The sequence below is a fragment of the Podarcis melisellensis genome (assembly GCF_964234715.1).
Source record: "Podarcis melisellensis genome assembly, chromosome: 18".
NCBI classification, from domain to species: Eukaryota; Metazoa; Chordata; class Lepidosauria; order Squamata; family Lacertidae; genus Podarcis; species Podarcis melisellensis.
The window spans coordinates 3498508-3516483 of record NC_138536.1 but is presented as its reverse complement, the minus strand read 5'-3'; positions in this window follow the sequence as shown (position 1 = coordinate 3516483).

Sequence of the window (17976 nt, the reverse complement as noted above, 5' to 3'; positions counted from 1 at the left end):
TCCTTTCCTCTTCCACTCCCCTAAATTTTAGATGGAGTTGTTTTTGTCTTAGTTCAGTCATGGCTAGGTTATCCCAGATCCGCTCTTGTTCTTTGTTTAAATCCCTCAGATCTTCTTTCATCTTTGCTGACTCCCTTTTCTGTTCCCTTATCTCTTTCTGCATTTTTTTGTTGGATTCTTCAATTATTTTAGATTTAGTTGTTAACTCTTGAATCTTAACTGAAAGTTCTCCTACTGCACATTCTATTTTCTTATCAATCATCTCCTGTATTTCTTCCAGTTTGGTTTCTATGTGTACCTCATTTTGTTTGAATTCCTCTTTAATTTTAATCCAGAGGCAGTCCAAGTCTCTGATCTCTTCCTGTTTTGAGGGTTTCCTATCTCCAGGAGTCCCTCCTCCCCTTTTCCCATCTCTCCCCATCATCGCTAAATCTCTCCCTTATCTCTCCCTTATCGGGCTCACACTCTTTACTCTCATGTAACGGAGAGGGGAGGGGGGGGGATTAAATCCACTACTGTTGAAGGCAGGGATAGGTTACAGAGAGAAGGGGCCGGGGACCAGGTGCAATAAAGAGGGACCAGGGCCGATAAAAAATTAAACAGCGATCAATAGAATTAACCCAAGGAAGGGGAGGGTAGGATGGGGTAAAGTGGGGTGTTTCCCGTCCGGTTGAATGAATGGAGGGGGGGGAGGATTAGCAAATAAACTCCCCCTGTAGCTGTTAGTGGATAAGGTTAATGGGTAAAGTCTTAGAGTACCATCACCGTCTCCCGCCGAATCCACCAGCCACACTCTTCGGGGTCTTCGGGAGGTCTCTTATCAATTCTCTTATATACGCCGACCCGTCCACCAGGGGGTGAGGTAATCCAGCAGCAGTAAAATATTAATGAAGTAAAACAATAAACTACCCCCCTTTAGTTTTCCAATAGTATGTCCCGTAGCACATCCAATAGAATGTCCGATATACAGTCCAATAGATTGTCCGAATATAAAGGAATGTCCGAGAGTCTATATTCAAGTCTGTATTCAAGTCTATATTCAAATAAGGCAGCTAATAAGCCCCTGCGCATCAGTTTAAAAAGAAACATTAGCGCTGTGGGGGCTGACCTAGAAACCTCTGTACACCTTATGGCACCAGTCTGTGATATTGTAGCCACAAAATCTAAGTCTAAAGTTCTCTTTCTCCTAATTCTTCACCAGTAATACTGGGCTTAGTACACTAGAAGCTCCAGCAGGTCTTCTGGCGCTTCAACGGAAAGTACAAAGAACAAAATCCCTGCTTGACTGAATGCTGAATAAAGTAACCAAACCACGTCCTCCTCGCTGGAGGTTTCAAAGCACTGCAAATGGCTGAACCAGAGGATTCTATGGATCTATGATTCCGTGGTTGCTGCGAACCGGGATTGCAGATACAGTGGTGCCTCAGGTTAAGTACTTAATTCGTTACGGAGGTCCGTTCTCAACCTGAAACTGTTCTTAACCTGAAGCACCACTTTAGCTAATGGGGCCTCCCGCTGCCGCCGCGCAATTTCTGTTCTCACCCTGAAGCAAAGTTCTTAACCTGAAGCACTATTTCTGGGTTAGCAGAGTCTGTAACCTGAAGCGTACGTAACCTGAGGTACCACTGTATAGGCAAGGGGTCATGCCTGACCCCAAAGGATCCCTCCATCACCTGAACTACAGTCGTACCTCGGCCGTCGAAAGGAATCCGTTCCAAAAGTCCGTTCGACTTCCAAAATGTTCAGAAACCAGAACACAACGGGATGCCATGATGGAAACCAGAGCGCATGGAAACACCATTTACCTTCCCGTCACAGCGGTACCTATTTATCTACTTGCACTGGTGTGCTTTCGAACTGCTAGGTTGGCAGGAGCTGGGACAGAGCAACGGGAGCTCACTCCGTCGTGGGGATTCGAACCGCCGACCTTCCCATCGGCAAGCCCAAGAGGCTCAGTGGTTTAGACCACAGCGCCACCCGCGTTTAGAGAGCCCTTTAGCTATGCAAAAAATTATCCTCCTTTTCACGCTACCAGAGGTGGAGTTTGAGAGCCCTTTTTTGGCCTCCAGTGTGGTGTAGTGGTTAAGAGCGGTAGTCTCGTAATCTGGGGAACCGGGTTCGCGTCTCCGCTCCCCCACGTGCAGCTGCTGGGTGACCTTGGGCCAGTCACACTTCTCTGAAGTCTCTCAGCCCCACTCACCTCACAGAGTGTTTGTTGTGGGGGAGGAAGGGAAAGGAGAATGTTAGCCACTTTGAGACTCCTGAAGGGGAGTGAAAGGCGGGATATCAAATCCAAACTCTTATTCTTATTCTTATTCTTCCGGTCCACACCACCAGAAATGGGGATTTGAAGAGCCCCTTTGCCTCTGCCAATGCCTCCCTTGCACACCTCAGCCCGACCGCTTCCTAAACAGAGTCCCCGTCCAAAACCGCCTCTGCCACGTAATCTCATAAAAGGGCCTATAAACTGCCAAGGAGAAGATGAAGATGACGGAGAGAGGGAGAGAAATGAGAAATGGGGTGGGGGGTTGAGAGATTACAAATATAGATACACAGACGACAGAGATGGAAAGCGCTTATAGGATCGGAGCAGGCAAGAGAGAGATTTATGCAGATCCAATAATTCTTGGAACCCACCCCCCCCCAAAAAAACCCACCCCGGTTTCCTGTACACATTGGGCTGTTTGTGCATGTGAGAGATATGTAGAGGGGAGAGGCTTGGGGAGAGACAGAGAGAGAGAGATGGAAAATGTATGGCACTAATTACGCCGTAATAATATGCATTTATACAGCTTATTTCTTAGGCTTCGGATGCAGGTTACTCAATAATTAATCGCCCCTTGTGAATGTTGAAGCACCACCTTCTTACCACCGGCCTCCGAGGCGGCGGCATGTTCCCTTGCCGAGGGCAGAGCGTCAAGAATCATCAAATATTTGGGTGGCTCCCAATGAGCAATGACCCTTTGGTGATGCTCAAAGCTGCACTCCCCTTGCCCTTCCAGCCTCCAGGTCCCTGGAGCTTCAGCATCCCAGTTGGAATATGCCCAGACCAGTTTCCTTCACCTGAGTCACAGAATCATGGACTTGGAAAGGACCCCTGAAGGTCCAGAATCACTGCTAAGGTAAAGGGACCCCTGACCATTATGTCCAGGCGTAACCGACTCTGGGGTTGCTGCGCTCATCTCGCTCCATGGGCGGAGGGAGCCAGAGTACAGCTTCCAAGTCATGTGGCCAGCAGGACTAGGCCGGTTCTGGCGAACCAGAGCAGCGCATGGAAACGCCGTTTACCTTCCCGCCGGAGTGGTACCTATCTATCTACTTGCACTGGTGTACTTTCAAACTGCTAGGTTGGCAGGAGCTGGGACTGAACAACGGGAGCTCACCCCGTTGTGGGGATTCGAACCGCCGACCTTCTGATCGGCAGGCCCTAGGCTCTGTGGTTTAACCCACAGCGCCACTCGCTACGTAATCCCTAATAAGTTGGCCACCCAAACTCTGCTTAAAAGCCTGCAAGGAAGGAGAGACCTTTAGAGGTCGTCCGTTCTGCTGTAGAATGGCTCTCAGCGACAGAACGTTCTTCAAAATGTTCAGTCGGGACTCCTTGTTTGGAATCCATTGGTTTGATTCTGGAGCAGGAGAAAATGAGCTTGCTCCCTCTATCATCATCATCATCATCATCATCATCATCATCATCATCATCATACCTTGCCCATCTGGCTGGGTTTCTCCAGCCACTCTGGGTGGTTCTCAGCAGAATACAGTAGTACCTCAGGTTACATACGCTTCAGGTTACATATGCTTCAGGTTACAGACTCCGCTAACCCAGAAATAGTGCTTCAGGTTAAGAATTTTGCTTCAGGATGAGAACAGAAATCGTGCTCCGGCGGCATGGCAGCAGCAGGAGGCCCCATTAGCTAAAGTGATGCTTCAGGTTAAGAACAATTTCAGGTTAAGTACAGACCTCCGGAACGAATTAAGTACTTAACCCGAGGTACCACTGTATTAAAAACACAATAAAAGATCAAACATTAAAAGCTTCCCTAAACAGGGCTGCCTTCCGATGGCTTCTAAAAGTCAGATAGTTGTTTATTTCCTTGACACCTGATGGGCTTCATGTCCAAGCCTAGTCCAACGCTCCAATCACTTGCTCACAAAACAGACATTGCCTTTGAGACAACAAGCCGAGTCTGTGGGATATTCCTTTTTTAAAAATCCTGCCAGCTTTCCTTTAGGTTTAGGAGATCTATGTAAAAAGTCAACCGCTTTCTCTGTGTGTTCCCTTTGCTCTGCCACCTTCTAATTGCTCCTTGTCATTCCCCCCCCTTTTTATATTATTGAGGGGGGGGGGGTGTCAAATGTCTTTGTCATCTGTGTTGTCACCTAACAACAGAGAGCCGTTTTGGGTACATCGACGCAACATAAACCAGACACAGATCACTGTCAGATACGTAGCTTGCTTGATTTCGCTCTCGTTTCTTTTAAGGGAGACGTTGGGTTGTATCGGAGGTTCACCCTCCTCATGAGTAGACCTCCTGAAATGAATGGATGGGGCTGCCTTAGATCTATGCTTAGTAAAAAATCCAGCTGGATTTTGCCAGTGTTTTGTATGCAATGACACTTAGTTTGCAAACAATTTTTTCCCCAAATGTGTGTGAGTGTGCTATTTTCACAAACACGTGCATTTTCACACACTCACACACACACACACACACACACACACACACCTTCCCCCAATGTATTCAGTTTTTTGTCGGAGAATTGCATTGCAAAATTCGGCCAAGTGTGGATTTTAGCCGCATTTCAAGCCACGAATTCTTTTGAGGTGGATGCTGTGCTTTGCATTAAGGTAAAGGTAAAGGGACCCCTGACCATTAGGTCCAGTCGTGACTGACTCTGGGGTTGCGGCACTCATCTCGCCTTATTGGCCGAGGGAGCCGGCGTACAGCTTCTGGGTCATGTGGCCAGCAGGAATAAGCCGCTTCTGGCGAACCAGAGCAGCGCACGGAAACGCCGTTTACCTTCCCACCAGAGCGGTACCTATTTATCTACTTGTACTTTGACGTGCTTTTGAACTGCTAGGTTGGGAGGAGCAGGGACCGAGCAACTGGAGCTCACCCCATTGCGGGGATTCGAACCGCCAACCTTCTGATTGGCAAGTCCTAAGCTCTGTGGTTTAACCCACAGCGCCACCCACGTCCCATCTTCTAAGGTGCTACTGGACAATTTTTTATATATATTTTAAATGATTGCTGTTAATTTTTCTTATTTCTAATTTTTTTGTTTTGTCCTTTTTTTTGTAAACCCCTTTGCGGTTGTTGTTTTACAATCAAGCAGCGTATAAAGTTTAGGAGATCAACAAACAAGTAGCCCGCATCTTCACGGCCTAGGACCCTCGTACCTACGGGACCGCCTCTCCCAGTATGCCCCACGGAGGACCTTAAAGTCCATATATAGCAACACCCTAGTGGTCCCGGGCCCTAAGGAAGTCAGATTGGCTTCAACCAGAGCCAGGGCCTTTTCAGCACTGGCCCCGTTCTGGTGGAACGCTCTGCCTCATGAGACCAGGGCCTTGCAGGATCTGATTTCTTTCCGCAGGGCCTGTAAGACAGAGTTGTTCCGCCTGGCCTTTGGCTTGGAGCCAATTTGATTCCCTCCCCCTCTTTCTTTTTTTCTTTTTCCTTTCTCCTGTGATGAGGCTGCATTTTAACATTTTAACGTTTCAATATTTTTAATGTTATATTTTAATCTTCTTTTTAAGTTGTATTCATTCAGCTTGTTTTATTATTGCTTGTTAGCTGCCCTGAGCCCGGCCTTGGCTGGGGAGGGCGGGGTATAAATAAATTATTATTATTATTATTATTATTATTATTATTATTATTAATCTCCTTGTAAACAAATAGAGGGTCAGAATCGTCAGCAGACAAATATTCTGGAAGCACCCCTGTTGTTTTTTTAATGCAAGTCTGTTGTTGCTTTCATTGTGCACACACACACACACACACACACACAGACAGACAAATTCATTTCCCATTCCCAGAGCCCGCTTGATTGAACCCAGAAGGGTAAAGTTGCGAATTACAGCTCCAAGCAACCAGATCTTCCATAATTGCCCCCTCCCCCAGGTGGGAATGGAGATTTCAGAACCTGGAATAATTAAGGGGTTTGGGGAAGAGACGGAAGGACCATTTTCCAAGGAGAGAGGAAATGGGGAGAGGGGCAGCAAGAGGGTCACGGAGAAAAGGGTGATTCAACGATGCCTGCCCCCTCCCTTCCAATTAGGAGGAAGGAGACGCGAAAGAAAGGACTCATTACGGGATAGCTAGATGAAAAGGGTGACACCTTGCCAAGAGGACACAGCGCTGCATGTCTGTTGGGGGTCCCGGGAGACCACCGGCACGTTAGAATAGAAGGATTTAGGAAGCTGCGTTTTACCGAGTCGGACAGTGGATATTGCATACACTGACTGGCACCAGGATTTCAGACAGGGAGTCTTCCCTAGCCGTACCTGGATGGAAACCTGAGACCTTCTGCATCCCAAGCAGGTGATCTGCTGTAACGTAGCTCAGGGTGGTTGTTGTTGGGGCGAAATATTCCTGCATCGCAGGGGGCTGGACTGCATGACCCTCGGGATCCCTTCCAACATCTGATTACAGCAATGTGCTCTCTGTGGGGCTGCCTTGAAGATAATCAGATAATCCAGAATGCGGTCGCTAGACTGGGGACTGGGAATGGCTGCTGAGACCATATAACAGCGGTCCTGAAAGACCTACATTGGCTCCCAGTATGTTTACGAGCACAATTCAAAGTGTTGGTATTGACCTTCAAAGTCCTAAATGGCCTCAGCCCAGTATACCTGAAGGAGCGTCTCCATCCCCATCGTTCAGCCTGGACACTGAGGTCCAGCGCCGAGGGCCTTCTGGCAGTTCCCTCCCTGCGAGAAGTGAAGTTACAGGGAACCAGGCAGAGGGCCTTCTCGGTGGTGGCGCCCTCCCTGTGGAACGCCCTCCCATTAGATGTCAAGGAAATAAACCACTATCTGACTTTCAGAAGACATCTGCAGGCAGCCCTGTTTAGGGGAGTTTTTAATGTTTTATCGTGTTTTGAATATTCTTTCGGGAGCCTCCCAGAGTGGCTGGGGACACCCAGCTAGATGGGCATGGTATAAGTAATAAATTATCATCAGTGCTTTTTCGGGGGGGGGGGGGACGCATATCCCTAAACATTTTGTGAATCTAAGTTAGGCCTCATTTAGGGGCAGTACTGTGGTACCTTGGGTTAAGTACTTAATTCGTTCCGGAGGTCCGTTCTTAACCTGAAGCTGTTCTTACCTGAAGCACCACTTTAGCTAATGGGGCCTCCTGCTGCTGCCGTGCCGCCGAAGCACGATTTGTGTTCTCATCCTGAAGCAAAGTTCTTAACCTGAAGCACTATTTCTGGGTTAGCGGAGTCTGTAACCTGAAGCGTATGTAACCCGAGGTACCACTGTATTTCAATATGACTAAGAAAAGGAGAGTACCCGTAACCATTTTTGTAGAAAAAAGCACTGATACGGATGAGGATGATATAAAAGGGTAGACATATTCATGGAGAGGACTATTGATGACTATGAGCTATGAAGGCTTCGCTCTGCCTCCTCAGTGATGCTTCTGAAGACCAGCTGCTAGAAACCGCAGAAGAAGAGTGTGTTGCTCTTGTGATCCGATCCTGCTTGCTCTTTCCCCCCCGGGGCATTTGGCTGGCCACTGTGAAAACAGGATGGTGGACTCGACGGACCCCCTTTGGCCAGATTAAACTCTTTCAGTGCTGGATTTTCGTACTGTGGCACCTCAGGTTACATACGCTTCAGGTTACATAGGCTTCAGGTTAAAGACTCCACTAACCCAGTAATAGTACCTTGGGTTAAGAACTTTGCTTAAGGATGAGAACAGAAATCGTGCGGTGGCGGCTCAGCGGCCCCATTAGCTAAAGTGGTGCTTCAGGCTAAGAACAGTTTCAGGTTAAGAACGGACCTCCGGAACGAATTAAGTACTTAACCCGAGGTACCACTGTGTAAGCTAAACAAGCTATAGCTTAGGGCCCCACTCTTGGGCCCCCCCAAAAAAATTAAAGGGGGGGAAAACACCTGGATGTACATTTCCAAAATATGAGATAAGCAAATAAAAAAACCCACATACAGCAACAGTGTTTTGTATTGTGTAGGTTCTTGTGATGTGAAAAATGGGCCCCAGCTGCTAGCCTGCTCCCTAAAATATCACTGCTTTGCTCCTTTCTATATATAGGGTGCCTACTTTTTGCATGGACTGGTTGCACGGCAACATGTGCAAATGGCTTGAGATACCTATGAGGTCCATAAATTATCATATAGCATTTATTCAACAGAAAAACAGCTGGACATAGAAAGGACCCCATTACTTTCAGTAGCTTAAGGTAAAGGGTAAAGGGACCCCTGACCATTAGGTCCAGTCGTGACCGACTCTGGGGTTGTAGCGCTCATCTCGCTTTATTGGCCGAGGGAGCCGGCGTACAGCTTCCGGGTCATGTGGCCAGCAGGACTAAGCCGCTTCTGGCAAACCAGAGCAGCGCACGGAAACGCCATTTACCTTCCCACTGGAGCGGTACCTATTTATCTACTTGCACTTTGATGTGCTTTCGAACTGCTAGGTGGGCAGGAGCAGGGACCGAGCAACGGGAGCTCACCCCGTCATTGCGGGGATTCGAACCGCCGACCTTCTGATCGGCAAGCCCTAGGCTCTGTGGTTTGACCCACAGTGCCAGTAGCTTAGGGACTCACCAAACCTAAGCTCTTCTGATGTGTGCATGTGCTTGCAAAAGACTTGCTGTAGTTCCACGGGGCATCGGTGGCAGGCCCCGGAAAAGTGCGCTGTCTTGCCGGCCCAGATTTACTGCTTCTCTGTGGTGCTACAGAGAGCCAGAGAGGAGATCTGCTCCAGGAAATCAATCAAGGCGGCGAGTACATTAGGAAGTTCTCTAAGCACTCACTACGCAACGCAGCCACCATCCATCGTGGGGAGGGAAGAGGGAGGGAGTGCTGAGGGCGGGAGAATCTCTTTCTTATGGACTGGGTGTCCCAGAAGCATTTGTATCTCATCCCTCAGGGGAAACGCTGCCTTTCCGCTGTCAGCAAAAAAACAACGGGAGAGTTATGGCTTGAGAGCGGCAGTCGGAACAGTGGAACTTAGTTCAGAGGATGGGGAGATGTTGGCATCTCAAATGCACCCCAAAATGCTTTTCAGCTGGCCAGGAAACATCAGCGGTTGTAGCCTTGGGGTGCTGGGAGGCCAACAAAAGTGCACTTTAAATGACCATGTAATAATCAATGTAAAAATAATTATTCAAAACTGTGCAACTAGAATGGAAAAATTTGTCCGTTTCTCGTTTTTCCAACCTTCAATCTGTTTTCCACGTTTTGCAGCGATTTGCCAGGTGTTTTTTTTTAAAAAAAATAACAATTCCCAGAATTTTCAGCAAATTCAACAGCATGATGTTGTTGTTTGCAGGTTTTGACAATGGTGCACATTTTTGCAAAGCAATTTCCCCCAGCATTATGCACATTTTGTACATTATGATTTTTATAAATGTTTTCACTTTCAGGCACACTTTGACCTCGCCATGTGCATTTTTTGGAAACGTTACTTGGCCGGGGAACTGCAAAAAGTGGCAGATGGACAGATTTCGGAAGCCGGCTTCGGTCAGGTTTGCAGGTTGTGCAAATTTTATCGATTCGGCTTTCAGTGCCTGCTGAATCAAATCTCTCCTCCATCCCAAGTAATCGCTGGACTAGATGGATTTGGAGACAAAAAGCCACGTGTCAGACCTGAGGGTTTTCCTCCCCATAATTCACTTCCGTTGTTCTGGAACAGGAGCCACCAATCTATAACTAGGTCTTTGGGCTTCTCTGGATTTTTGAGTTTTCTGGAGCCCATTTGCTCTCGTCCCGTCTCTCCCCACTCCTGAGATCAGTCCTGAGTCAACATTAAAGTGCACTCACCCACACTTTGAGAGGGATCTGGGGAAAAGCCAGCGTTGGAAGAATCAACCCCGACAGCTAAAAGGAAAAAGTAAGGAAACGCTGTTTACCTTCCCGCCGCAGTGGAACCTATTTATCTACTTGTGCTGGCGTGCTTTCAAACTACTAGGTTGGCAGGAGCAGGGACCGAGCAATGGGAGCTCACCCAGTCGGGGAGATTCGAACCACCGACCTTCCGATCAGCAAGCCCAAGGGCCTCTGTGGTTTAGAGCACAGTGCCACCCGGTTCTGCCAACCTAGCAGTTCAAAAGCACGCCAGTGCAAGTAGATAAATAGGTACCACTGCGGCGGGGAGGTAAACAGTGTTTCTGTGCGCTCTGGTTTCTGTCACGGCGTCCTGCTGCACCAGAAACAGTTTAGTCCTGCTGGCCACATGACCCGGAAAGCTGTCTGTGAACAAACGCCAGCTCCCTAGGCCTGAAAACGAGATGAGCGCCGCAACACCATAGCTGCCTTTGATTGGACTTATCCGTCCAGGGGTCCTTTATCTTTTACCTTTACTCAGAGTAGAACCCACTGAAATGAATCTGCATGACTAAGTGGACTTGGAGAATACAGTGGTACCTTGGTTCTCCAACGGCTTAGTTGTCGAGAGAATCGGCTCCCAAACGCCACAAACCTGGAAGTGAGTGTTCCGGTTTGCGAACATTTTTCAGAAGCTGAATGTCTGATGCGGCTTCCAATTGAGTACAGGAAGCTCCTGCAGCCAATCGAAAACCACACCTTGGTTTCCAAACAGTTTTGGGAATCGAACGGACTCCCAGAACGGATTAAGTTCGAGAACCAAGCTACCACTGTATAGGCCACCTTTCAGAGGGAAATCTACCCTGCGAGAAAAGTAAGTTAAAAAAAAAAAAAGACGAAGAAGAAAGGGCAGGTGTAAAAGAGTTTCCAATGAAGGGGATTGATTGTTAAGCCACTCTGGAAATTATAGCTTTGGGAGGCGATCAGGACCCTTAAACTACAGCTCCCATTATTCTTTTGGGGACACCACTGCGAGGGCGAATGGGCTGCTGCTGCCACCGCCACCCTCAGCAACCCGCCACCCGAGGCAGCCGGCTCACTTTGCCTTACGATAGGGCCGGCCTGTGCCTGGCTGCACCAATGTCTCCCGGCTTATCAGATTCCGCACAGCTGCCCCTTCTTAGCTCACTCGACATGCCGGCAAAGGTATCTCTTTCTCCCTCTCGCCTGTTCTTAACGCACCGCCTCCATTCATTCTGCTCCTGTAACTGTAAAATTGATTTTTTTTCCCCCTCTCCCCCCTCACCACTTGTCATTTGCGGCCGAGGGTTTCCGAGACAGGGCCCGTTTTCTAATTAGTCGTTCCGGAGCGAGCGAGCGGAACCCGGGACAGGAGCAGGGCGGATTGAGAAGGGAGAAGAGGGAGCGAAAGACGACGTGGTGATAATAGGCCGCGACAAAGGAAAGGAGGGTCTCCAATAGGATGAGTTATAATGGAAGGATTCCTTCTCCTTATTCTCCTTTTTACGCGAGAGATGAAGCAATTAGGAAGCCATTGGCTTCAAGAGCTCGGCAGGAAATTAGCCGCGGAGGTAACCACTGGAGAAAGCCAAGCAAAGAGGGAAGGGAGATTTCGTTGCTATGATTTATTAGGACAGGAATGGGGGCGATTCGGCCCCCTGGGCTTCTCTGTTTGGAACAATGAGGACTAGAGTCTTAGCTGGTTTTAAAAGAAGGGTAGATGTATGTCAAATGTAAGAGGAGACTGCTGGATCAGACCGGCGACTCTTCTAAGTCCAGCATCCTGTTCTCACAGTGGCCTGTGGGAAACCAGGTATCAGGATTCGAACACAAGAGCGACTCTCCCTTCTTGTGGTTCTGAATGCAACTGGCATTCAGGAGCATGGCTGCCTTCAGTTATCATCTTCCTCCTCTTCTGCAATCCCTCGTAGCCAAGTAACAATGAGTCCGTAAGTGTCTGGAGGCCAATTCAGGATCCCCACGTCCTTCCACAGTGGGGGTATGGGTTTCCGGGCGGGAGTTGATCCCGGTGAGGGTTTGCCAAGTGTGCCTTCCTCTTAGCACGTTTCTCCCTCTTGTCCTGAGTTCGAGTGTCTACAAAGCCCACAACACCTTTGGTCAAAGCTGTTCTCCAACTGGAGAACTTGCAGGCCAGTGTTTCCCAGTTGTCGGTCTTTATACTACATTATTTTACACTTGCCTTGAAAGAGTCTTTAAACTCTTTTGTTGACCACCAGCATTACGCTTTCCATCTTTAATCTCGGAATAGAGCAGTTGCTTTGGAAGACGATAATCAGGCATCCGCACAACATGACCAATCCAATGGAGTGGATGTTTCCCTCTTCTAAAGCCACCCAAAATCGGGAGCGATAGTCACAGTTCAGCAATGCATTGGGTGAAGAAGAACTTTCTTTCATCTGCCCCAGGTCTTCCAGTATGTCTAGGAGTTCTAGAGAGAAGCTTCTCTCTCCAATTTCTGAAAGCCAGGCATCAATTCACACTATCACATTCTCTTCTCCTTGCTTTTTCTCCAACCAAATTCCTGCGTTGATTCCTGCATTGCATGAGGTTAGACTAGATGAACCTTGGAGGTTCCTTTCAACTCTACAATTGTATTATACACACACACACACACACCATTTTATTGTTTTATTTTTGTTATTTTTGGAAAATTAATAATATCAAACCATACCGACTTCCCCTTAGTCCCTTCCTTGGATCCGTTGTTTATCAACATACTGCATGTCCATTGCAAAGTTATAAACCACTGTATTATTTATTGTCCATTCAAAAAGAAATTACAAGCAGTATTAAAACCCTGCCAATGTATTAATCTGAGTACATTGCTTTTGAATATATGCAATAAACCCCTTGCAATCTTCCTTAAATTTGTTGTCGTCTCTTCCTCTGAGTTTCATTGTCGATTTTGCCATTTTAGCATATTCCATTAATTTAACTTGCCAACCATCTTTCCAATGTTGTGCTAATAATATTCATGCGGCTGTAGTTGCATACATAAATAAGTTCTTTAGTGATCTTGATAAATCCACTCTGGTAATACCTAGTAGCAAAGCTCCTGGGCTTGTTTGTTTTTTAAACATCTTCATTTCATTATAAATCATTTCCCAATGTTTCTTTCCAATTTTACAATCCCACCACATATGGAAAAATGTCCCTTCTGTTGTAAAACACTTACTTTCTTTTGTTTTGTACATTTTTGCTAATTTCACTGGAGTTAGATACCATCTATACATCATATTCATATGATTTTCTTTAATCGCAACCCAACTTTACAATTCTAAATAATTTCCAGACACTGCAATATTTCTTCACGGGGACTTTCTTCATCCCCTTAGATCATTTTGACTGACTTTCTCTGGTTTTCTTCTTCCAAACCCTGCAGCACGCTAGATTTTTATAATGACAATATGATACTGGCCTTCCACCCCACCCCAGTCCCTTTCCTAATGATGCCAAGTATGTCTACTCAGAAACAAGTTCCATTGAGCTCCATGGGATTTGAATGCAGCGCTTCCTTCAGACTTACTGTGCGATTCCTGATTTTAACTCAGAGGTAAGTCCCACAACAAGGGAAGCGGGTGGAGCTGTGGTCTAAGCCACAGAGCCTAGGGCTTGCCGATCGGAAGGTCGGAAGTTCGAATCCCCGCAACGGAGTGAGCTCCCATTGCTCAGTCCCTGCTCTCCAGCCAACCTAGCAGTTCGAAAGCATGTCAAAGTGCAAGTAGATAAATAGGTACCACTCCAGCAGGAAGGTAAACGGCATTTCCGTGCCAATCACGTCAGCCACCCTGATTATGAAGCTATTTTCTTTCAATGTCAATCAAGGCTACTGACATTAGTATGCAACCATGTTACTGGGGGGGGGGATGCGGGTGGCACTGGGGGTTAAATCACAGAGCCTAGGGCTTGCCGATCGGAAGGTCGGCAGTTCAATTCCCCATGATGGGGTGAGCTCCCGTTGCTCGGTCCCTGCTCCTGCCAACCTAGCAGTTCGAAAGCACGTCAAAGTGCAAGTAGATCAATAGGTCCCGCTCCGGCGGGAAGGTAAACGGCGTTTCCGTGCGCTGCTCTGGTTCACCAGAAGCGGCGTAGTCCTGCTGGCCACATGACCCGGAAGCTGTACGCCGGCTCTCTTGGCCAGTAAAGTGTGATGAGCGCTGCAACCCCAGAGTCGGCCGCGACTGGACCTAACGGTCAGGGGTACCTTTACCATCTTAAGCCCCACAACTGTTCAGTGCAGTTTGCTCCCCGTAGGATCATACGCCATCAATAGACAGGTTGGCTAAATCAGTCCAATTAATAGATTTCATATTTTGAGCCTTAATGTGCAGAATGGAATGGAATGAGAGCGGAGCGGAAATCAAAGCTTCACATTGCAGAGTTTGGGGTGGGGTGGGGAATAATAATTTGCCAGGCACATTAAAGAAATATTCTCTGGGTTTTTTGTTTTTGTTTTTCGTTTAAAAAGCAATGTTTGATCTCACCAGGTCCACTCACCTTTATTAAGGTCGTTAATTTAAATTGTTCACAATAATTCCTTAACCTCTGCTTAATTGCTCCGCAGAAGAGCGATCTGCCCTGCAAATTGGGACCTGGTTCCTCAATGCATGGAAACTGCACCCCCTGCAGGTGATGACTGGTTACTACATGGGGTTTTTTAAATAAAAAAACTCCAGATCTTTGTATTTTCACCGCCCCCCCCCCCAAAAAAAAATCTGAAGGAATCGAAGGAGACAAAACCGAGGGTTCCGAAGAATTGTTTCAGGGTTCAATGGCCAGAAAACAGTTTTGAAAAGTACCCGCAGCATACCGTAAAGATTTGGGAACTCTGAAGGTTATCAAAAACCCAGCCAGATTGGCGAGCTATTATTACCCCTTCAGCTCTTCAGGTTTGCAGGTGGGGGGTATTCCCAATTCTAATTGGCGATGCTGCCGGTTGAGCTTGGGAACTTTTAGATGCAAGGCAGAATGGTCTACCAGTGAGCTTTGTCCCTTCCCTTAAAAACAACAACCAAGGTTCTGGTCCTCCTCGTTCTGAATAAAGGGGTGGTCTAAATATGAAGCGGGTGGCACTGTGGGTTAGACCACAGAGCCTAGGACTTGCCGATCAGAAGGTTGGCGGTTTGAATCCCCGCGACGGAGTGAGCTCCCGTTGTTCTGTACCAGCTCCTGCCAACCTAGCAGTTCTAAAGCATGTCAAAGTGCAAGTAGATAAATAGGTACCGCTCCGGCGGGAAGGAAAACGGCGTTTCCGTGTGCTGCTCTGGTTCGCCAGAAGCGGTTTAGTCCTGCTGGCCACATGACCCAGAAGCTGCACGGCCGATAAAGCGAGATGAGCGCCGCAACCCCAGAGTCGGCCACAACTGGACCTAATGGTCAGGGGTCCCTTTACCTTTACCTTAAATATGAAGCTCTCAGACACAGAATCACAATTATAGAGATGGAAAGGACCCTGAGGGTAAGGTTACCAGGTTTTTTCCAATGAATCCGGGGACACTTTTCAACTTAATGGATTTTGTATGGGGACTGTTTTATAAATCCAGGGACTGTCCCCAGGAAATGGGGTAGTCTGGTAACCTTACCTGAGGGTCATCTAGTCCTGCAATGCAGGAACCACAGCTAAAGAATCTCCGACAGATGACGATCCATCTTTGTTCAACAGCTTCCAGTAAGCCACCTTTTGAGGGAGCCCATCGCCCTGTCGGAAAATCCTTCCTAAAGTTTAGTCGGCATCTCCTTTCTTGTCGTTTGAATCCATTGGTTTGGGTCCTTCCCTCCAGAGCAGACTCTGGCCACATGACCCGGAAGCTGTATGCTGGCTCCCTCAGCCAGTAAAGCGAGATGAGCGCCGCAACCCCAGAGTCGGCCACGACTGGACGACTGGTCAGGGGTCCCTTTACCTTTTACCTTTATTCCAGAGCAGAAGAAAACAAGCTTGCTCTATCTTCCATGTGACAGCCCTTCAAATATGATGTATATGCACACACCCAGAGTGGTACCCTGGTTCTCCAACTTAATGCATTCCAGAAGTCCATTCCAAAACCAAAGCGTTCCAAAACCAAGGCATGCTTTCCCATAGAAAGTAATGCAAAACGGGTTAATCCGTTCCGGACTTTTAAAAACAAACTGTAAAACAGCAATTGAACATGAATTTTACTACCTAACAAGACCATCGATCCATAGAACGAAAGCAATAAGCGATGTACTGCAGCCACACAATCAATCCATCAGTAGCTGAACAGGGTTCCACACAGTCACAAAAACAAAACAAAAAAGCTGCAAAAACAAAAACGCAAAATAGCAAAAAGACAGAAATCAGCGAAACACTCAAAACGGCACACGTTCAGCTTTCGGAAAAAGTCCGCAAACCGGAACACTTACTTCCGGGTTTGCAGTGTTTGGGTTCCAAGTTGTTTGAGTACCAAAGTACCACTGTAAATAAAATTCATTCACAGAAAAATATTATTGTAAATATTAAAGTTTAACAGAAGATTCTTTCGAATCCTAGGACTCTCCTCTTCCCCACCATGGGTTCATGGAAAAACTTTTCCAACTGCGTATTGTAAGTCCATCCAGTTTATAGTCCTCCATTATATCCAAAGTCTAGGTATCATTGCAAGAGTTATTTAAAACCTACCAAAGAGTTCAAGTGTCGTTCAGATACAATCTATATTTTTCCCATTCTCTGTTGGAGTTTCGATCTTCCTGATTCCTGATTTTCCCAGTTAGCCTTGCCATTTCTGCATAGTCCAATAGATTCATCTGCCAGTCTGCCTTCGTAGGTATCTTGTCGTCTTTCCAACTCTCGGCAAAGAACACCCTTATAGCTGTTGTGGCGTACATAAAAAGTCTTTTCAGTTCTTTCAGTATCTCTGCAGCTACCAAAAAAACCCTACTGATTTTTTAACAAAGGCCATTCAAAACATTTTCAACTCATGATATATCATCTCCCAGATTTCCTTTATTACTTTGAGAGCCAGTGTGGTGGTTAAGAGTGGTAGTCTTGTAATCTGGGGAACCGGGTTCGCGTCTCCGCTCCTCCACATGCAGCTGCTGGGTGACCTTGGGCCAGTCACACTCCTTTGAAGTCTCTCAGCCCCACTCACCTCAGAGTGTTTGTTGTGGGGGAGGAAGGGAAAGGAGAATGTGAGCCGCTTTGAGACTCCTTAAGGGGAGTGAAAGGCGGGATATCAAATCCAAACTCCTCTTCTTACAGTTCCACCACGTGGTGAAAGGTGCCTTCCTTCTCCTTACATTTCCAACAAATATTATTTGAAGATGGCTATTGTGCTACCTTTCCGCTTTCTCTGGGCAAAGCATCCCCAATTTCCGTTCCTCACAAGGCTCGGCTTCCAGACCGTTGATCGTTGCCCTTCTCTGCACACATCCTAGCTTGTCGATACCATTATTTCCATCATAGAGCTTCAGTATGCTGATGACAACGTAGTGTGCACACGCTCAGAGGATGACCTCCAAACCATCCAAAATATCTTCGCAGAAGCTTACAAAAAGCTTGGCCTGTCGCTCAACATCCAAAAAACCAAAGTGCTGCACCAACAAGCACAAAATAATCCATCTGCAGTGCCACAAATCCAACTTAATGGTGTAACGTTGGAAAGTGTCAATCACTTCTCCTACCTAGGCAGTTATCTGTCCACATTGATGCCGAAATCCAGCATTGCCTGAGCTCTGCGAGTGCAGCATTCTCCTGACTGAAGTGCAGAGTGTTTGAGGACCAGGACATTCACAGGGAAACCAAAATGCTTGTATACAAAGCTCTTGTACTACCAACCTTACTGTACGCTTGTGAAACGTGGACCACTTATGCACACCATCTCAAACTCCTCGTAAGATTCCATCAACAGTGTCTCCGAAAATTTTTACATATCACTTGGGAAGGCAGGTGAACTAATACCAGTGTC